At 40.6% G+C, this 20121-nt stretch overlaps 1 protein-coding gene and 1 pseudogene across 2 annotated transcripts in view; both read right to left on the reverse strand.

The window, feature by feature from the left end:
* GRIN2B (glutamate ionotropic receptor NMDA type subunit 2B) overlaps nt 1–20121 on the reverse strand; it is a 418289-nt gene that overhangs the window by 335294 nt on the left and 62874 nt on the right. The gene's annotated exons all lie outside the window — the stretch shown is intronic.
* LOC123591727 lies at nt 3469–5129 on the reverse strand (annotated as a pseudogene).

Below are 20121 nucleotides of genomic sequence, written 5' to 3' on the forward strand. Positions count from 1 at the left end.
ATCAGTTGAATATACTGTGGCAATTTGTAATGGCTTTAACTTGTATTCCTCCACTTCCTAATGAGGTTGACATCTTTCCATATGTCTACTGGCCATTTAGATAGCCCCTTCTGGGAAGGGCTTCTATGAAAGCCTTTTTACTCCCCATTTTACTACCAAGTTGTCTACTGTATTCAAATTAATTTATACAAAAATATTCATTTCTTTATAAAATACAAACACTTTATATAGAGAGACACTATACTTTGTATATTCTGAATCTATATTTCTTTTAAAAATCTAAGTCAGTGCTATCCTGTAGCCGGTAGTCACATATGGCTAACGAGAAGTTAAAATGTGGCTAAAGAATTGGTTGGAAATTTTAGTTTAATCTAATTTAATTTAAATGGCCACACACGGCTACTGGCTACCATAATGAACAGTGCAATCAATCATAAATATGAGTCTTTTGTTAACTATATATCTTATAAATATACCTAACCACTCTCTGTCTTTTCAGTATCTTTATGGTATAAGGATTAAAATGCAAATTTAATGTAGTGGAACATATCAAACTTGCTCTTTATTATTATAAATATTTTGCTTTATTAAAAAAAAAGTTTCCCACTCCAAGCTCATGAGATACTCTTCTAACTTCTATGAGGTTTATAGTTCTGCCTTTCACATTTACATCTCAAATCCCCCTGGAATTGACTTTTGAATGTGCTAAGAATTGAGGAACCGATTTCATTTTTTAAAATATATAGATGCCCAATTTCCCTCGTATTAATTATTAAAAAGACTATCTTTTCTCCACCAATTTGCTGAGTTTTGGTACTGAGACTACATGAGCCTCATTTTAAAAACATAAAAACACCACACCAAAACAAAAAAAACTAGGGACTGTCATCTCTTTTTGTATTCTCTGCAACAGTTTATATAAAAGTTTTCTTCCTTTAAAGGTTGACAAAACTTGCCAATGAAATCCTCTGAGCCGGGCATTTTTCTTTTAGGAAGATTTCTTTTACTACCAATTAAATGTTTTACAGATTATCCCAAACTTTAGACTGTCTACTTACTTGTGAATCAGTATTGGTGAGTTCTATTTTCTAATAATTTTTCTATCCAACTAAATTTTCAAATTCATCAGCAGACAGTTTTCATAATAATTTATCTTTTTTATTTTATGTAGCATTTATACTGTTATCCTCTTTTTCATTCCTTAGAGTGACCACATGTGCCTTTTATCATTCTTTCATGATCAGTATTGCTGGACGTTTGTAAGTGTATAAGACTTTTTTTTTTTTTTTTCAAAAAAAACTTTAGACTTTGTGAATATATGTCTACTATCGTTTTCTTTCATTCATGCTGTTATCTTGATTCCTTCTTACTGTCCACAGTGTTCTAGATTATCTTTTTCCCTGTATCTAACTTCATGAAACAAATGTCTACTAGCTTTCAACCTTTTTTGAAAAATACAAGCAAGGAAGACCATAAATTTTTCTCTAAAGACTGTTTTATCTGCACCTACATGTACTGATTTGTTATTGTTCAATTAAAAATAGTTTCTTAACTTCTAGGATGATTTCCCCTTTAACACGTAAGTTATTTACCCCAAATATCTAAGATTTTCTGGTTATCCTTTTGCTACTAATTTCTAGCTTAATTATTACACTGTGATCAGAAAGGATAAGGTCTTCTGAACTTGATTTCAGTCCTTTGAAATGCAAAGAGATGTGATTTAAGTTCTGGTAAATGACCAATTTCTTAAATGTTTCATATACACTTGACAAAGAGTTTGTACTCTGTTCCTTTTTACTGCAGTGTTCTGCATATGTCTGTTATGCCAAGTTTGTGAATCACATTGGTCAAATCTTCTAGGTCGATACTGATAATCGTTGGCTTGTTTTATCTGTGACAAAGAGAAGTATTTTTTTTAATTTCCTATCACAATTATGAATGTTTTTATTTTTCCTTCAGCAACTATTAATTTTTATATCATATATTTTGAGGTCATGTTACTAGGTTTCACGTAATCTTAAAGTTTTATATCTTCTTAGTACACTAAAATTTTAATCATTGAAGTGACCCATTTGTCTATTAATATCTGATAATAATACAGCTATAACAGCATTCTTTTAGTCAATATTGCATGGCATATATTTTCCCAACTTCTTGTATTCAGTTTATCAGTATCCTTATGTTTTAGATATGTTGCTTGCAAAGAACATACCATTAGATTTTTTAAGTCCAATCTGATAATTATTTTTGTAATTAGAGCATTTTTAGTTTCTGTAATTAACAGGATTAAATTATCTTGGGTTTTCTATTTGTCCTCCCTGTCATGAGTTTCTTTTCTTTTTCTCTTTCTTGTCCTTCTTTTGGATGATTGAGCACTTTTGTCACTGGTACTTCCCATGTGCTAACTGTAAGTTATACTCAGTGTCTCCTGTTTTAATGGCCATAAGAGAAATTAAAACATATCTATTTATCAGAGCTTGAAGTTAACATCTTTACTTTCCCTCAGGAAACAGCGGAATCTTAAAAGACAGTTTAGGCTCATCAACCTCCATATTTAATTTATATATTTTTGTTATGCACTTTTCTCATTTTTAATTATATCAGTAGCATTCATTTTTAGTTTTGTTATAAATGGTTAATACTCATTTAGATTCAATACTTGCACTCCAGTGTGCATCTCAGACCTTTTATCTTACGCTCCTGTTCCTTCTGTTTAAAATACAACCTTCAGAATGTCCTTCAGTGCTGGTGACTAAAATTCAAGTGTTTATTTTGCTTGATTTTTTTAAACTTTTACTTCATTCTTGAAAGATGTTTTCACTGTTACGAAATTCTAAGGCACTAGTTTTTTTCTTTAAGCACATACACTTTCTACTATCTTCTGGATTCTATTGTTGCTATTGAGAAGTCAGGAGTTAGTCTGCTGGTCATTTCTTTATACTAACCTATCATTTTTAGGACTTCTTTTAAAATATTCTTTATGTAGTTGATCTTCTGCTGTGATATTATGATACCATTTTAAGGCAGAAGTCATTTGGAAATCTAAAGTAAAAATAAATTCATTAGTGTTCCTTAGTATTCATTATACCTCTTAAATCTGTACATTTGACCTTTCCTTCTTCTAAATCTGATTTATAATGTAAATATAAACAGATAAATATAACTATTTTAAGGTCATGTTTTTAGGTATATACATAATTCAAAACCGTTACGTAACTCTGGTAAACTAAACATTTTATCCTTCTGATGTGATTGATCATGGGATGTATGCATGCAATCTGTGGCATTGTTTTTTAAAATATATTACTTCTATTTATTTTCTCTTACTACTCCTAGAATTCTGATTATATGCAGAGAAGGTCTTTACCTCCTCACTCTACCCTCCATATATTTTAACGTCTCTTCTACATTTTCTTTTATCAAAGGGGACAATGGGGAGGGTCTCTCCCTGCTGCCTTCTGGATACTTCCTCTGATTTATCTTCTAGTACACTAATCCTCTCTTCAGCTGTATATAAATCTGCTGCTAAATCAATCATATGAGGCCTTTCTTCCGGTTATTTTATTTTTTGCTCCCAGAAGTTCTACTTGGTGCTTTTTTCCCAAGTAAAAATGGTCTCTGTTTTTTAAAAGTGAGTAGTTGAGCTCCCAATTCAATCACCCAAGTGCTTTTCTTCAAGACAAACACGATTACTTCAGACAGCTTTATACATACGACCCATTTCATCACAGAAAATATTTTAAAAGCACACATATTCAAGAGGAGAGAGTTAAAATCGATAACATTTTAATACTTCATCAAGGAAAGGGAGTATGACTAGAATAATTTTTATTGTGAGTGCATAGTGGTGACCAGGACAAAAACTACTAGCATAGCTGGTACCACTGTCCTGATTCATACTCAGGCATTAGCACTTTACCCACCATTGCTTTTGCATCCTCATTACAAATATCAACATGGTGAAAAAGGCAAATAGTATCTTTGTATCAGGAGGACAGTCTCCCAGAGAGATTGACAAGAGAGTCTTGGGAAACTGTTGCCCTGGGGCAACGCTTCCATTTTTTTAAAAGCATACGTTTATACGTGACATATATGTATTTATGTTTGCATATACACGTAGACTGTGACTTAGTCTGTACTGAAATCCCAGATCGCCATTTGCCAGCTGTGTGACTTTCAGTAAATTATCGAACCTCTATGAGCCTCCGTTTCCTCAACTATAAAAAAAAGAATAGTAACAGTGCTTATTCATAGGCATTAAATGAGATTAATTTATGTGTCGCGTTTAGCACAAAGCCTTACAAATATTAATAGTTTCAGAAAAATTAACTGTTACCATTAACAATTCCCTTTTAGGTTTTTTAAACCAATTAAACTCTGAAGGTATGTCTTCAGAATAAAATGCTACGATAGCCTCTCCTCTCAACAATTTTTGACATTAAGAACTAAGAACACTTGGCCCAGTTTACAATCTTAAATAGTTTGCCATTATGCAATTTTCATAACCGATTATACTTTCACTCACATTTTAACAGCACCATTTTCAATACCGTAACTAGCTAATTTAAGCCTATTACCTGATTTATGAACAGGTTGGGTAGGTAGTTCCTGGTTGAGCTATTATAAAACGGTGACACTGTCTAATGTCCATTACACTTCCCAACCCAACTATACTGGCTGACTACAATGTCAATCCAGAAATTTTGTTGATACTGACAAATAACATCCAATATATCCCTGAGATGGTTGTGTACTTTCAGAAACACAGGTCTAGACGAAGTCTGAACCATAACAGAGCTATCCAAAGATCTAGATTCAGGATGAAAATTTACGGGTGAGTCAGCCACTGGATTTGATGTTGGGTTCCTGTAGTACTGATTTGTAGACTTGAATGCAGGAGTAATACCTGACTGTGTCATTCTTTATTCCCCTGAAATACAAGCTGAGGTTTACCCTGTTCAAAACATTTGCAATTTCTGATTTTGAACTTGATATCTCTCCAACTCATGGTCATGGTCATCATCTTCAATCTCTTTTAATTTCTTCTGCCATGGTCCAGCTCTTCTTCACATTTCATAAACGGTTCTGCCATTTTTGAGTAACTTTGGCTGAAAAGCGTTGTGGTCCATCAATTTGCAGAGCTGAGTTTCTGTAAACTGTCACCTAACTACTTGTGACTCCAGGCAAGGCATTAAGTTATATCTCAGTTTTCCTTCATTTTCTCCCATTGAGCTGTCTTATTCTGGTTTAATTTGTAGGTACCAGGCACTGAACCAGGAGCAGAGCTGATCCATGAGAAGGCAGAGGAGGAGAAAGACATGCATGAAAACCCACTGAAAACTGGGTGATGACAGGGGCTCCCATCATGGAGCAGGCTGCTAAGCCATGGGTTAGGCAGGACTCCCCTGGAGCCAGCTCTGCCCTCCTGCGGTAGGCTGGGGGGCAGTCTCCATGACTCCCGGCTCCCTTCCTTCCCACTGACAGGAGATGGGCATGGGCGTATGTGCCGTGAGGCAGGTCCTGGAGGGGTGCAGCTGGCCATTAGCCAGCAGCCAAGGCCCTGCCTGGCTGGGGGTGCCCCGCTAGAGGTACCTATCTACTCCCCAGCAGTCCCGGGCAGTAATCTTGAAATCCCTAATGGGTTCTTTCACAAATCTTCTAGAATACATTCTATACTTTTCTAGGTCCTGGAGATATTTTTAGGTTTGCCTTTGACTTCTTTAAACACAATAAGGATAATTATCTATAATAAATATCTGATGACTCCAAAGTCTGGAGCGTTTGCTGGTCTTTCTCTGCACTATGGTGTTTCTTCTGGTTCATGTTGGTTTTGTTGTGTGCTAGTTATCTCTGATGGTACTGCTGACTACCCTTGAAAATGCACCGGGGAAGTGGGTCCCAGTAGTCTAGGATGTAGGTGTCTTCCTTCAAATTAGTTTTGCATTTGTTTTTGCCAGGTGCCTAGGAGTACCAGGAACCCAGAACCACCTCAAACTAAATTCCCTGCCAGAGGGTTCTTGACCATCCATTTATGCAAATACGGGTCCTAAGTACACTGATGGGTTGAGCTGGTTGTGGTTACAACTTCTCAGAGACAGGTTTTCATTCACTGTCCCCACCTCCAGCCCCCTTCTGCTCAGCCTCAAGGCAGCTCTCCTGAGAATGTGATGCAGGTATTGTATTTATACTTCCGAGATTCCAGCATAATAGGGGAGGGTTTCCCTAGGCTCCCCATTTAAACTGCATCCCAAGTTTTGTTTTCTGCCCTCTGCTGCCAGGCCATCAAAACTGCAGCTCAATTTTGAAGATCAGTAAATTCCATTGGGTAAATAGAGTTCCCAATCCTTTTCCCTGTCTTGGATTTCAGCCTCCTGATCCCTTATTTTCTTATAGCAATTCGATGATTTTAAGACATCCTTTTTATCCAGTATTATAATTTTTTTTTTTTAGCCAGAGGGTCAGGCTGATTAGCCAGACTGCCATATTCCTGAAGAAGAAATGGCATTTCTTTATACTTCTGTCATTTAATGCATTCCATCTTGTACATAGCCTCCTAGCTACAAACAAATCCATGGGAATTCCAGACCTTACCTCCTATCCTTCAGTATCGAAATTTAAAGTCCACGGCCCACTAAAGGGCAATGCTTTACCACCCTTCCATCTACTCCCATGTCTTTATTATACAGCTTTGCTACATTCAATCAATTTCAAGAACACTTTGAGTTTCAGGAGCAAGAAGGTTGTGGAGAGACAATTACCCACTTGAGGACACAGAGATGCATGGTTATATTTTAGGATATGCGTGGTCTTTTCACATGGTCTGTTGTAGGTGGTGTATGTGTGCTTTTGAATGTGTGTGTGAGTGTGCATGTGCACGTCTGCACACGAGACAGAGAGACAGAGAGAGAGACAGAAAGAAAGAGAGAAAATGTGTGCACTTAATATTTATTCCAGTAGAAGCTATCCCAGTTTTGTCGTGCATAGGGCTTTATGAGTATGAATGGGCATGGTGACAAAGAGTTCCTCGTCTGGGTAATCATAACAAACTTCTAAAAATGCCATTGTCAAAATGTATATACAACCCGAAAGCCAGTCCCATAGTGAACAGGATTAATTTGTATCATAATAATTTGTAATTTTAAATAATTCACATTTTCTATGCATAATTTAGACACTATGTGCTTGACTCTTACTGAGAATAATGTTTGCAATCGATCTGTCTCTGTGAAGGGACCATGTTACTTGGCCATTAGTTATCTATGCAAATTACTTAATATCTTTGGTTCAGATGCTTCATTTGTAAATCAAAGGACGTGGGCATGAAGTTGTATAAGACTCCTTCCAGCCTCACATTTCTTTCAAAGATTTATTTGTAACATAGAAAGCCATTTAGAAATAAGAAGCTTTTTGCATAAACCAGTTACATGCAAAGATACAAAAGAATTTCACAGATAAGATTTTGAGCAAAAGCCACCAGACACTAGAGTACCTACTGCTGGATTTCCTTCATATCAAGTTCAAGAACAAGCACAACTTATCTAATGTTGACAGAAGCCTGAGTAGACTTAGAAAGGGCGTGAGGTAATTCTCTGGTTTGTTGAAAATGGTTTGTATCTTTATGGGGTGGGTGCACAGATGTATACATATGTAAAAATTCACCCAACTACACACTGGTATGTGTTCACTTTACTGTATGTTATGCCTCAATTTTTTAAGTGCACAAAGAATTCAAGAAGTTAAAAAGGATAGACTTTATTATCTCACTATCTCCCTGTTTCCTAAAATTCAGGATAAAGTAACTCACCTCTTCCTTTACAAAAGTAAATGGCATTTTACTTATTACTGCCCATGAATGCCTTACACAGAATTCTTGGGGCACCTGAGTGGCTCAGTTGGTTAAACGTCTGACTTTGCGCTGTTAGCACAGAGCCCACTTTGGATCCTCTGTCTCTCACGCGCATGCTCTCTCTCTCTCTCTCTCTCTCAAAAATAAACATTAAATTTTTTTTTCTTAAATCTTAATTCAACTTTCGCCAGGCCACAATGGCATCCTTATCTATTCTACCCCACGCTCCAGTTATTCTGAATTCACGACACTGTATATTGTATTTTCCCTAAACTTCACAGGAAATCTATACCATTTAAATTATTCTGGAAGCTAAGTAGTTCTCTATCAATTTCCCTCAGCCAAGAGAAACATAAGAAAACCACACATAAATATTCCAAAAAATTCCAAATTTGAAAAAAAAAAAGCTATGATGCTCAGTGGTAATAGGAAATATTGCCAACAATTGTTAAATCCGTGTACTACCTTGAGACAGTCCAGCCCATTAATAATTGCCACCACTATCAAGCATTCATTGTTCATCATGATAAGAGCATTTAACTGGCACTATGTCATGAGATAACTGTAACAATTCATAAGATAGATACTAGTATTATCCCCATTTTACGGATGAGGAAACTAAAGATTAGAGGGGTTAAAAAAAATTAACCCAATTTTCTATGGCTGGTAACCAGCAATGGTGGATTTAAACTCAAGAAGCTGGATTCCACCACAAAAATCCTTTTTAAAAAAGTTTTTTTTAACGTTTATTTATTTTTGAGAGAAGACACAGAGGGTAAGCAGGGAAGGGACAGAGGGAGAGAGGGAAACACAAAATCTGAAGCAGGCTCCAGGCTCTGAGTTGTCACCACAGAGTCCGATGTGGGGCTCAAACTCAAGAGCCATGTCAGACGCTTAACCCACTGAGCCACCCAAGCCCCCCCAACCCCCAAAATTCTTAACAATCACACTCTAAAGTCCTTCCCTGTGATGAATTGAATGTCTCCCTTCACCTTGCACCTAGTTCCGCTTCTTGGGGACACACAGAACAACTTTAATCCCCTTCCACATGACAACATTTCACACACTTGAATGAAACTCATGCCTCGCCCTATCTCTCCTACGAGTTAAAAAACCACCTCTTACTTCTACAGTTTTTTATATGACTTGTTTCCAGTCATGTCACCTTGCTTAAGACTTCTCACAAAACGTACCCCAGTGTATTCACTGATTGCCTAGAATTGAGGAAAGTACATTCAAAGTGGTCTGATAAAGAGCACAACACAAAGCACACTGCAGGACTGCTCCAAGAGAAGGACCACTTCAATGGAATCTAGAAATGCTTGCTAAGTAGTGGTAAGTGGTCAGGAGAAGGAACCTTGGGATTATGTGTACACACAGCCCATAGCATCATCGGGCACCGGCTCATACTGTAATGAAGGCAGACTCCAGGATATCAGCATAAAGATACGACTTCCATCTTTCCTTCTATCTTCCTTAAGCTAGGGCAAAGCCATTGATCCTAGAGCAGCACAGAGGGCAAATTCTACAGCTCCAGATTCCGTGGTCCAGGCAAGCCATGTTACACAGATCTTCATTAGAGTTGACCTACTATTTTTTATATGTGTAGAAGTCCAGATGAAAACCCAAGACTGGCTGTGAAACAACCCAAGTAGATAAGATGCACACTACCCACTCATGAGAACTCATCTTTGCTAAGGACTACCCGGATTCAACACAGGGAGCCCAAAAGCCTAATGTTCATATTGCAAGGGTACTATTAGTAATAACACTACCCTCAGGTTAGGGCCACTGGATATGTGCTGTGTATCCTCATGACACTAAGCCCAAATGCAGGAGGAGGGCCGGAAATATTGACTCTTGTTCTTAAATCCACTAAAACTATCTGATCAGGCTTATCAGAGCCTCAGAGAAAAGTATGAACTAGATGTATCATAACTGACAGGGGCACAGCATGGTCTGGCCCCCAGCACTGATGTACTGTGAAAATATGCTGTATCCCATGGCCCGAAGGCTGTGGTCTTTCCGGTCATTAAAATGGGGTAGAGACTAGGGAGAGCAGGAAGAAAGAGAAAAAGCAGAGGGTCTTAAGGTACGGAGGAACACCTGGGAGTAATAAAGATAAATGTGACAAGGAAGTAAACACAAGAGAGAAAAGAATGTTGCAAATAAGACACAAACTAACGGTAGCTATTCTGATTTATACAAATATCAGAAAAGAGAACAGGAACCTGAATTAGAAAAAACCAACCATCTTTGTAAAAAGCTCTGGTTTTAAAGACAGGTTGATTGATCGTCAGAGGTTACCGAACCACAAAGAAATGCCACCTCCTATATTTTAGGAAACAATCACCAATTAAGCCAACTAAAATATTTACCGAGGAAAACCAAGAGTAGAAGCCATTCATATTATAATTCAGGAATGGGTTTTAATACGTTCAAAACTTCAAGTTGAGATTTTTCTTACGAAACTTAAACTCAGCCAAACTGCTTCCAAACCTACTTACTCCTTCACTGACAAAAAGAATAATGCTCCTGGGGCTCAGATCTTATTAGTAATAAATACTTATTAAGTATCCCTGGTGTGCTGAATGTAGCACATAATAGATGGATAAATACATTGTGTGCCCTCCCTGGAAGAGCTTAGAAGTCTTAGAAAGCTGATAGGCCACACAAATAAACACCCCCAAATTTCTTCCAGAGAGTATTTTCAAGAGTCAATGCCGTTATCATGCTTTGGTGTGAGGTGCAAAGAAGAAAACGGAGTTGGACTTGATTTGATGAAATGGGAGGAACACATGGATACTATTATTCTAGCAACACACACCCTTCTCCCTCCCTTCTCCCCCACCCCAGGCAAGGTGCAGCCCCCCACTCCCCGTCCGTAGCTAGTCCCTTTACCCAGGTCTCCCTCCATCTCCTCTCCCTGCCACCAGTCTGTCTCAGACCTTCATCGTTTCCAACCAGGACCACCACGAAGGCCTTTCCATGAGCTCTGCCACCAGGTCTCACCACTCTGAGCAAAGCCAGTGCCTCGTGTCCCGAGGAAAAGAATTTTTTTTTAATAAAATGTAAATTTCACAGTGTCGCTCCTCTGTTTAAAGATTCTTCAGTAGACACCCACAGCTCTCAGGATATAGATCAAATTAATCCCTTACCGTGACATAAAATGATCTTCGCGGTTTGCATTTCCATCAATTTTCATTCTCCTCTCATGGCATGACCCCTCAGGAACCCATCTACTCCAGACCCCCTGCTTTTTATTTGAAGATCTCCAACTCTGTCGTGCTTTCTCGAATCTTCCTGCCTTAGCTCCCTCCTGCTGAAGGGGGCCCGGGGCCAGCCTGCCCTCCCCTCCTCCTCTAGCCAGCCCAAGTACCACCTTTGCTTAGAAGGCATTTTCGACCCTTCCTGCATCTCCCTGGGCGGGCCCCTCCCCCTCCAGGCCCCTATCCATCCTCGTATGAGATCCTACAGTGCCTCCAACTGGGACACTGTGCTGAGTCTTGTCTGTCTCTTCAAGCAGACCAGGAGCTCCTCTAGAAAACAACTGTAGCCCGTCCCTTTTTATACCTCTAGCATTTGGTACAGAATTTGTAAGAAAAAAGTGAGAGGTAATGAGTCTAAAACAATAAAATGATGTTTTCAAGTAAAGGAATGAATGAAGGATCACACGGTTGGTTCAGCCTGGAGGGAAAGGACTGGACTCCAAGCCTCAACACCGAAGTCTCGCAGGAGTTGGAGGTGGGAGTGGGGGAGGGGAGAACCCCCAGAAGTGAGCTGAAAGGGGGCCTCGGCCAACCGGAAGAGCAAATTAGTCTCAGCAGCCTGCTGTGCCCTCACAGCCTGGGAACCAGGAACCAACTCACAACCTTTGTACAGTTCGTATCACTATTATTTTTACACAATTCTTCTTGGCTACCTGCTCACCTCAGGCAGTAAATCAAAATCCTATCTTCTGACCTTCTGGAGGGTCCCCTCTCTTCCCTGGCTCGGAGGGAAGATGATCTCTTCTCCCTCTGTCAGGACTCCTAATCTAGGCCCTCCTCCACTCCAGCGCACTCACAGGCACCCCCACAATAACAGGGTGCTGGCAAAGACTTCGCACAGGATGCCAGGGTCATGGGGGGGGAGAGGTCAGTCACGTGGTCTCTCCCTCGCAGGAGGTGGGGGAGCTGTGGACGCACCGAGGAAGGTATTCGAGTACCCATTCACATCGGGCTCTTTCCTTCTCCTCCTCCTCGGTTTTTTTCCACCTCCTCACGGAGAAAGCGTTCAGCTGGAGAAGGGCAGGCTTGACTGCCCATGCCGTCAGGACGGTGAGGCTCGGCCCCACCGTGCGGGGCCGCAGGCAGACATGAGAACGGTGCCCAGTGCCCAACACGCAGGGCCAGGGTGTGCGCGTCCAGGGTGGCAGGAATTAACCAAGCCCCACGTAAGCCGCCGCCCACCCCTCCCTCCAGCGTCTGCACCTGACAGGGGGAGGGTGCTGGCCGTGGTGGCCCCTTGGTGCTCCCCTGCCACGCAGGAAGCATGGGGGGGGGTCATCAACAGCCGAGCCCGTGGCGCTTCCATCCGAGGCTGACATTCACTCTGGATGCAATTTAGCAACCTGCATGCAGTGAATAATAACCCACTGGGGTCTCTTGCCCTCACAGAGAAACGGGAGGAAGAGAAGAGCAAAAGAGAAGGGAGACAATCAGGTTAAAGAAGAAGAAAGGAGGAAATGAGCAATACATAAAGCGAGAAGGGAGAGTGAATTACTTTTCATATGTTTAGTGATTAAAGGAAATGAAGTGTGAACAACACGGTGAGGAATTAATACTCCTATTGAAGCTATGTATTTAATATGATTAGCAGGAAGCCACCTTTAAGGTGTCGGAGAGCATTAACAGGATCGCCTGAGCCTCCTGCTCAGTGCTGTGTGCTTGAGGGCGCAGGGTCAGGACATGAGTGACCCTGGACAGTATATGGCGTCTCTCCAAACCTCAGTTGCTTTAACCATAAAATAGGGATAATAACAGTATCTACCTCATAGGCTAGTTTCACGGATTATATGCGTTCCTCATGCAAAATACTTAGAACGGTATCAGGCACACTGAACAGTAACTGCTACCTAATTATTATTATATTTTCATCTTTGATTCTAGATTCCGAAGATCCTCATCCCATTCATTAAGTTCCCATGGAAGAAAAATCCACCTTAGCATTAACCCTTGACAAAAGACCCTAAGCAGGTGGTTGAGCACTAACCAGGCTCCAAGGGACTGCTGGATGGAGCAAACAGGTGGATTTCTTCAAAATTAATGTCTCCCCTTTTAACTAATGGTCCTTTTGCCCATCTGCTCCCTACACCCTCTCCCCACCCGTACAGACAGAGAAGCACTGAACTTAAGAGTTAGAAGCACTAGGCTCCTACTACCGTGTGGCCTTTTACATGTGACTTAATCCTCTGAGCCTCGGTCTTCTCATCTGTAAAAAGCAGGCAAGTAGCCACTATCTTTGGGGCCGAAGTAAGGTAACAAAGGTGAAAGGGACCAACGATATAAGTCCCACCGTGCGTTAGTCACACAGTAACTTAGATTCCGGTTTGAGTCTCAACCACCCCACCTCCTCACTCTCCACTAGCTGTATTTCAAACCCGGTAGTTGCACCCAAAGGCATCACCCAAGCCCTGGCCACAGGCAAACAAACATTATTCACTGACCTCCTCTCTATTTTAAGCTGCACCTCCCAGGACTGCTCCTGGCCATTCTGGAGAAGTCAAGCATTTTGCAGATGTAACATTACAGGCTTCCAGGTCCTTGGAGCAGCACTGCCCAATAGCACTTTCTGCAGTGATGACAATTTATAACTGCAGTGTCCAACACAGCAGCCACATGTGGCCAGTGAGCACTTGAGATGCAGCTCAGCAACTGAGAAACTGAATTGTTATTTCATTTCATTTTAATTCATTTAAATGTCACTGGCCATGCGTGACCAGTGGCTACTATGTTCTGTACGGGACAACACTCACTCAGCCTTAGAGCCACTGCCACTTATGGCCAAAGTACTAACTCTAGCCACTCGTCCGAGGAGCAAGACATCCGAACCTTCCAACCACCTGGCTTGGTATCTCTATTTGGCCGCTGCTACCTCCACCAAGGGCAGTTCGGCAGAGCAGGAAAATGAGGTCGCTCAAAGGCTATTTCCAATGCCCTTCAATCACAAGACAACTAGAAGACTTGTTTTTAAAATGCAAGTAAAATCAACATTTCCCCTGGTTCATTGTATTTGGGGGAATGTACGTAAATTGCAACTGTCTTTTTAATGGTCCCTAAGGGTTTGCCCTGCAGTGGGATTACCTTGTGAGGTATCTCACCAAAGGGCAGACCTTTTAGACCAGCAACAAAAAGCCTGTGCACTGACTTACAATGAGGGGCAAAACTCTGGGGACCTTTTTGAAAATGAGATCCCTGGCATTTCAATTTCACTGAGTCAAAATTCCACAAGAATTACTTCACAATATTTTTTACATTAATCTTGCCAAGATCAGATTCCAAGAAGCAATAAAGAATATTAAGTTAGCTTTTACTTTAAATCGGAAAGTTTGTTAGGTTTGAAATCATACACAAATTATCATCTTTGCCAAACTGAGATTGGCCTTAAGGGATTGAGAGAGAGAAGACTCATCCTCTTGTGTGGAATGCGTGAGCCTCACGCACTTTCATGACCTTCGTTACAAGGTGCTAAAAGTGTTGTACGGATTGTTCTCAGCCACTTGCCCTAGACAAAAACAAAACAAAACAAAACAAAAAATCCCTGGCCCAAGTAAGAAGTGGGGATGGGAGGGAAAGCCCATCTGCTCACTTCATAAATATGTATCTAGTCTTTACTACGTGCCAGGAAGACACCAATGACCATGGGGCTCCAAGATAAGTTACAACAAATCTATAAACGAGTAATGCTTGGACCAGGTACGCTGTCCACACAAGCTGTTTGGGAACACAGAGAATAGAGCAGCACATGCCATAGGAAGGTCAAGGAAGCCTTTACCAAGAGGTAGCCTTTGAGCTGGGATGGAAGAATGCATAGAAATATGCCAGGGAAGAACGGGCAGCAACATTTCAGGAAGAGGAAGTGGGAGGAGATCAAAAACACAGAGGATGAAATGAACCTTCTAAACTGGGGACAAGCCCCAAAACTGGCCCCATTTCATTTTGGAGCCTGTCAGTCTTCTCAGTCTTTCCTAGCCCCCCTGGCCCTCTTCCAAATTCATGCAGCCAGTCCAAGAACAGTATGTTCCTTAGGGTCACACCTCATTTATAAAAAGCCTCCAAATTGGGTCCTGCACACAAAATCCCATGATCTTACTAATTGTAGGGGCTAAGGGCAGGCCACTCCAAAACGTGCCACTTTGGCATGCAGATTATTTCAAGCTAAAATCAATCAAGGCCCAAAAGACTCGGGAAGAATTCTGCCTAACTGCCTAAAAAGAATTTAGATAAGAGAACCTGCTCCAGGAAGAGAGCTATCATCATAGATAACTACAACATAATATGAACTAGGGGTGATAGGAAGGAATTTGACAAAGTTACCCTGTTAAAATTCCTCTGTATGTCCCATTGTTTTTGAAGCCCAGCAAACATTTATTTACTAGACATTTACCTTTTTTCATCTTCCTGTGAATTGCTCTCCTTCCTTTCAAAGTCCCAGACCCTTACCCCCCTTTCCTTAGTTCAGGATGATGAATATATCCCATTTTTCCTGACTGCCTTTGAAATCTCATGTCTGTGCAGATTCCCTATATGTACGATATTAAATTTGATTTTCTCTTGTTAATCTCATTGTCTCCTGTCAATGTAATTCTTAGACCAGCTAGAAGAATCTTGAAGGTAGAGAGGAATTTCTCCTCCCCGACACAATCAAGGCTGTGGCTGCTTTTTACAAAGCCCCAGCAATCTACCATATATGTGAACGGTGTTTGCTATTTCTCGGAAGAGACGCCCTAAAACAACTGCTGCAGGTAGCCAGCTCACCATAGGATGATGATCCAATGATTTTAGAGAGAGCTGGTGGCCATTAGAGTGAACTGATTACATTGGGAAGTGTTGCAGTACTTTAAAAAGAGAGGAGACGCTACATGACAGTGAATTTAACGAGAGGAATGTCAGGACGCTAAAAGCAGCTGTAAAGTACAGTACGACAGAGTGATGCAGGTGAAGAGGAAGGAGACAGCAATGACCAAGGTAAATGTGGGCTAGCTGGAAATTTTTCTGACATGCCATTAAATTCTTAAAATTGATCTTTCTGTTTTAAGTTCATTTATTTGAGAAAGACGGAGACAGAGAGAGAGAGTGTGTACGCAAGAGGGGGAGGGACAAAAAGAGAGGGAGAGAGAAAAACCCAAGCAGACTCCACGCTGTCAGCGCAAAGCCCGACTTGGGGCTCGATCTCACGAACTGTGAGAACCAACTGAGCCACCTAGGCGCCCCTTAAAGTTGATCTTCTAGGCCGCTTTTAAGAGACCAAGTTTTAAGAAGGTAAATCTGCCCCCATTCAGGAGGAAGCTAGATATTCACTGGAAACTATGTAATATTACAGATGAATATACATTCAAAGCTAGCCTATAATGGTTGGATGAAAAACATATGTTCCATTATGTGAGAATATCTCATTTTAAGGGACGATTGCAGAATATACAAAAATGTTTCTTTCTTCTTTCTTACTATTCTATACGCTAGAAAAAGATCAGATTTTTTTGCAGGGTTTTTTGGATCCTCTTATAAATTAGGTCACCTCACCAGGCTTTTTGGACATGCTGGGTGGATTTTCCCAAATAAAGACATCACAGTGGTCAGCTGGCAATATGAGTGATAGAATTCAGGTCCCCAGAAACTGGAACCAAGTAGGGCAGCACTGTGAAAAAAGCAATGGACTAGCCATCAGACATCCATTAGGCTTAGCTTTGGATACCAGGTCCCCCCGTTGATCCTTGCGTGCATTTAAAAAGACAGGTCTCTTAACTCTCCAGACCTCACTTTTCTAATCCGTAAAAGGGGACCAGTGATTAATTTCATAAGATTACTGGGAAGATTAAATACAATGATACAAGTTAAAGCACTTGAAAAATATAAGTCAGTAAATCTTAGTTTAATTGAGTCTGGTAATGCCATTCATTTACCCATTAATAGGAGAATGAGGGCGTGCAATCTGAACATGTTGAGTAAGATGCCCACATAGCTATTAAAACTCCTGGCTTCTGACCCCCCACCTAATTATCAGTCACAAACAGCACTGACCAACCCAGTTGCCTTTCATTTATTGTTCATTTCACATTCTGCAATGAGACACTGATTATGGGAAAAGAAAGTATATTAAAAGGCATGGTTACTTGCTCTCTCCCCTATAAGCCTATGGATAATTGATTCGTAGACTACCCATTATGAAGTTGGGGTCTCCTTTTTCACACAGGATTTGAAGCTCCAAAATGACGACTTGATCAAAATAAAACTGGAAAAGGATTCCTTAGTCCCTCCCAAGTGTAATGTCTTTTGGAACAACTGACTTGAAAGTCAGCTTTCCTTCTCCAGGATCCTTCTCACTTCTTCTACCCATTCAAACTACTGGCAGCCCAACCAACGTATTTTTATTTTGCTTATTTAATACCTCACTTTTTCTCAAAGAGACTTCTAATTCCAGCTCAGAACAGAAATTCACCTGTTTCCGAATCTCCACTCTGGGGAATTCCTACAATAAGCCAAGCTCATTGTCTATCACATGCAGAACCCAAAAGCTCTACATTTACCTGCTTGGTTTCAATGTTATTTAACATGCATATAGCCAAAACTTCCCCAAATAGGCTGTAGACCTGGCCATCCTTATCTCCAATCTTATGAGTCAGCGTGTCTAAGTTTGGTATTTGATGACCCTCTGAATATAGCTTATAAGTTAGAGTTCTAGGAGTCCAAATATACAAGCCATATGGAAAGCAAACAAAACCAAGTTTAAGATTATAAACTCCTATTCTTCATAGATTTTATTCCAACTATTCCAATGAAACACTTACTCATATATATCAAAGCATTTGTTTCTCTCACAACTTTCTAAAATTCAAACTCCTTCCTAAACTAACATTCCCTAACACACATTTATGGAATGGTCCCAACATTTTGGAAATACTATCCTTGTCTGACGTGAAAGATGCCAAATAGAGGCCATATGGCATTTGTTTTCTTACAGGCTTAACGTCAACTATAAAAATAATAAAAACAACAACAACAAAACGTGATATAGTCTTTTAAGATGGTCTATCACCTTAAAATAATTAATTTGCGTAAAAAAAAAAGGGTGATACTCATTTGCAAAAAGGCAGGGAAGCATCAAAATGAGCCAAAGAAAATTTCTGACCAAGATCTTGCTTGAAAATTGGGAGGTGAAAAAGAAAAAGTCTTCTGAAAAGAAACTGAAAGCCCCTCGCCCCATTCTGAAGGCCAATGGGAGCTCAGGGACTAAGAGAAAATAGACTTTCTTCTTTGGGTTCATATCAGAGGCATCTTGAAAATGAGATCAGTGATGTTGCAGATGAACTGGCCGGAGCATTTAACTCCCTTCACCACAGGAGAAAGATCACATTCCCACAGAGGAATACACTACAAATCCTTTCAATCAATTCAGCTTTTCACCCTGTGTCTCCCCTAAAGAGCTTATCTCTGGAGAGGTCTAGGATGATAAAAAGCCCCCAAAGGAATTGAAACACAATCCTGAGACTAACAGCCCTTCTCCTCCCTTAAAGAAGGGAGTGGGGGAACCAAGACAGTAAAGAGTAGGAAAGTGACAGTAAAAAGGAGGAGAGTCAATAAAACAATTTCCCCAACTCTGTTATGCTTGTCATTCAAATATCATTTCCTTGGTACTTCAGCTTCTCAAGGAAAAGTTTTAAAGGGATAGGGCTGCAGCAGGGAAAACAAGGAAGGAGATGATATTGCCTTATCCTGGGCCAGAATGTCATGTTTTAATTGCACAAGATATTGTTTGTTGGTCTCCAGCACCATTCTAATCTCTAAGCTCTCTCCTGCATGCCAGGTCTCTAAAGCCTAGAAACTACCTTTCCTAAATGCCCTTGCTGCCAGGTTTCTGATTAGATTCCACCAGCAAGGGGCACTAGAGTAAGAGGAGGACAGCAGAATGGAAAGAGAAGCCACTGCACTCCAGGTACAAGTGGAGGCAAGTACCTGGGCATTGGCACATGCCGGTAACATCAGGCATTTCTTGAGAATCACTGCCCGCCCCCACTCCCCCTTGCTCACTGCTGTTCCCACACTTAAATTTTTTTTGAATGGGGTTTCCCTGGCCTCCACTCCCCCAACTTTATGAAGGTTGAAGTTGGGCTGGCCTCACCCTTTGAATTCCCAGCGTTAAACCACTTCCTGTTCAAAATATTCATGGTGGCTTCTGTGGATACTGACTGATAGATACACTGGTCTATCCAATGCTTCACAAACTGGAGTACCTGTACCAACCCCAAGGGCACCAGGGGTGCCCTCAAGCATATGGTACATGCTTGAGAAATAGGGTACATGTGCTTGAGTCTTACTTTCATAGTATCTACTTTTAGGAATTTATTTGTATATTAAAAAGAATCACTGAAATACTATGAAGGAAAGGCATTTTAAAATAAAATTTTAGATATATACAAAGCTTAAGAGAAAAGAACTCTTATAGAAGGGCACTCTGTACTCTCAGAACCTGAAGAACATGTTTCCACCCTTTGCAATGATGAGTACCTTGGTGGAAAACTTAGAAACACAATGCACATCTATCTATCCTACCTGCCTACCTACCCACCTATCTGAGCATCTCCTGTGTTCTATTCGAGAAAAGATTCTAGATGATATAGCAGCATCAGGCAGGTTGAGTCTATACACTTTCCATGAACTGCATAATCAGGACATGCAGTGTTCAATTAATTGAGTTTCTACATAGGTCTTACCTTACCTACTCCAATGCAAGATCCCTCACGGCAGGCAAGGCACCATGTTTTAAGCTATGTGTTCTGCATTACGTGCCTCCAACAGTGCCTGGCCCATAGTCAGCAGTCAACACACATCTCCTTCGCTGCATTGAGGAATCAGTGAATAGACGAGTTGGTGGCTGAATACTTAACCAGCACAAGTGGCAACACACCATAGAGGTTAAAGCACGTAAAATACGCTATGAAACGCGTAGCCCTAAACAAATTATTTTGCCTTTAAGTCTTAGATTAAATGAGGATAAGGATTGCACCTATTTTACAG

The sequence above is a fragment of the Leopardus geoffroyi genome, chromosome B4 (assembly GCF_018350155.1).
Source record: "Leopardus geoffroyi isolate Oge1 chromosome B4, O.geoffroyi_Oge1_pat1.0, whole genome shotgun sequence".
Taxonomy (NCBI): Eukaryota; Metazoa; Chordata; class Mammalia; order Carnivora; family Felidae; genus Leopardus; species Leopardus geoffroyi.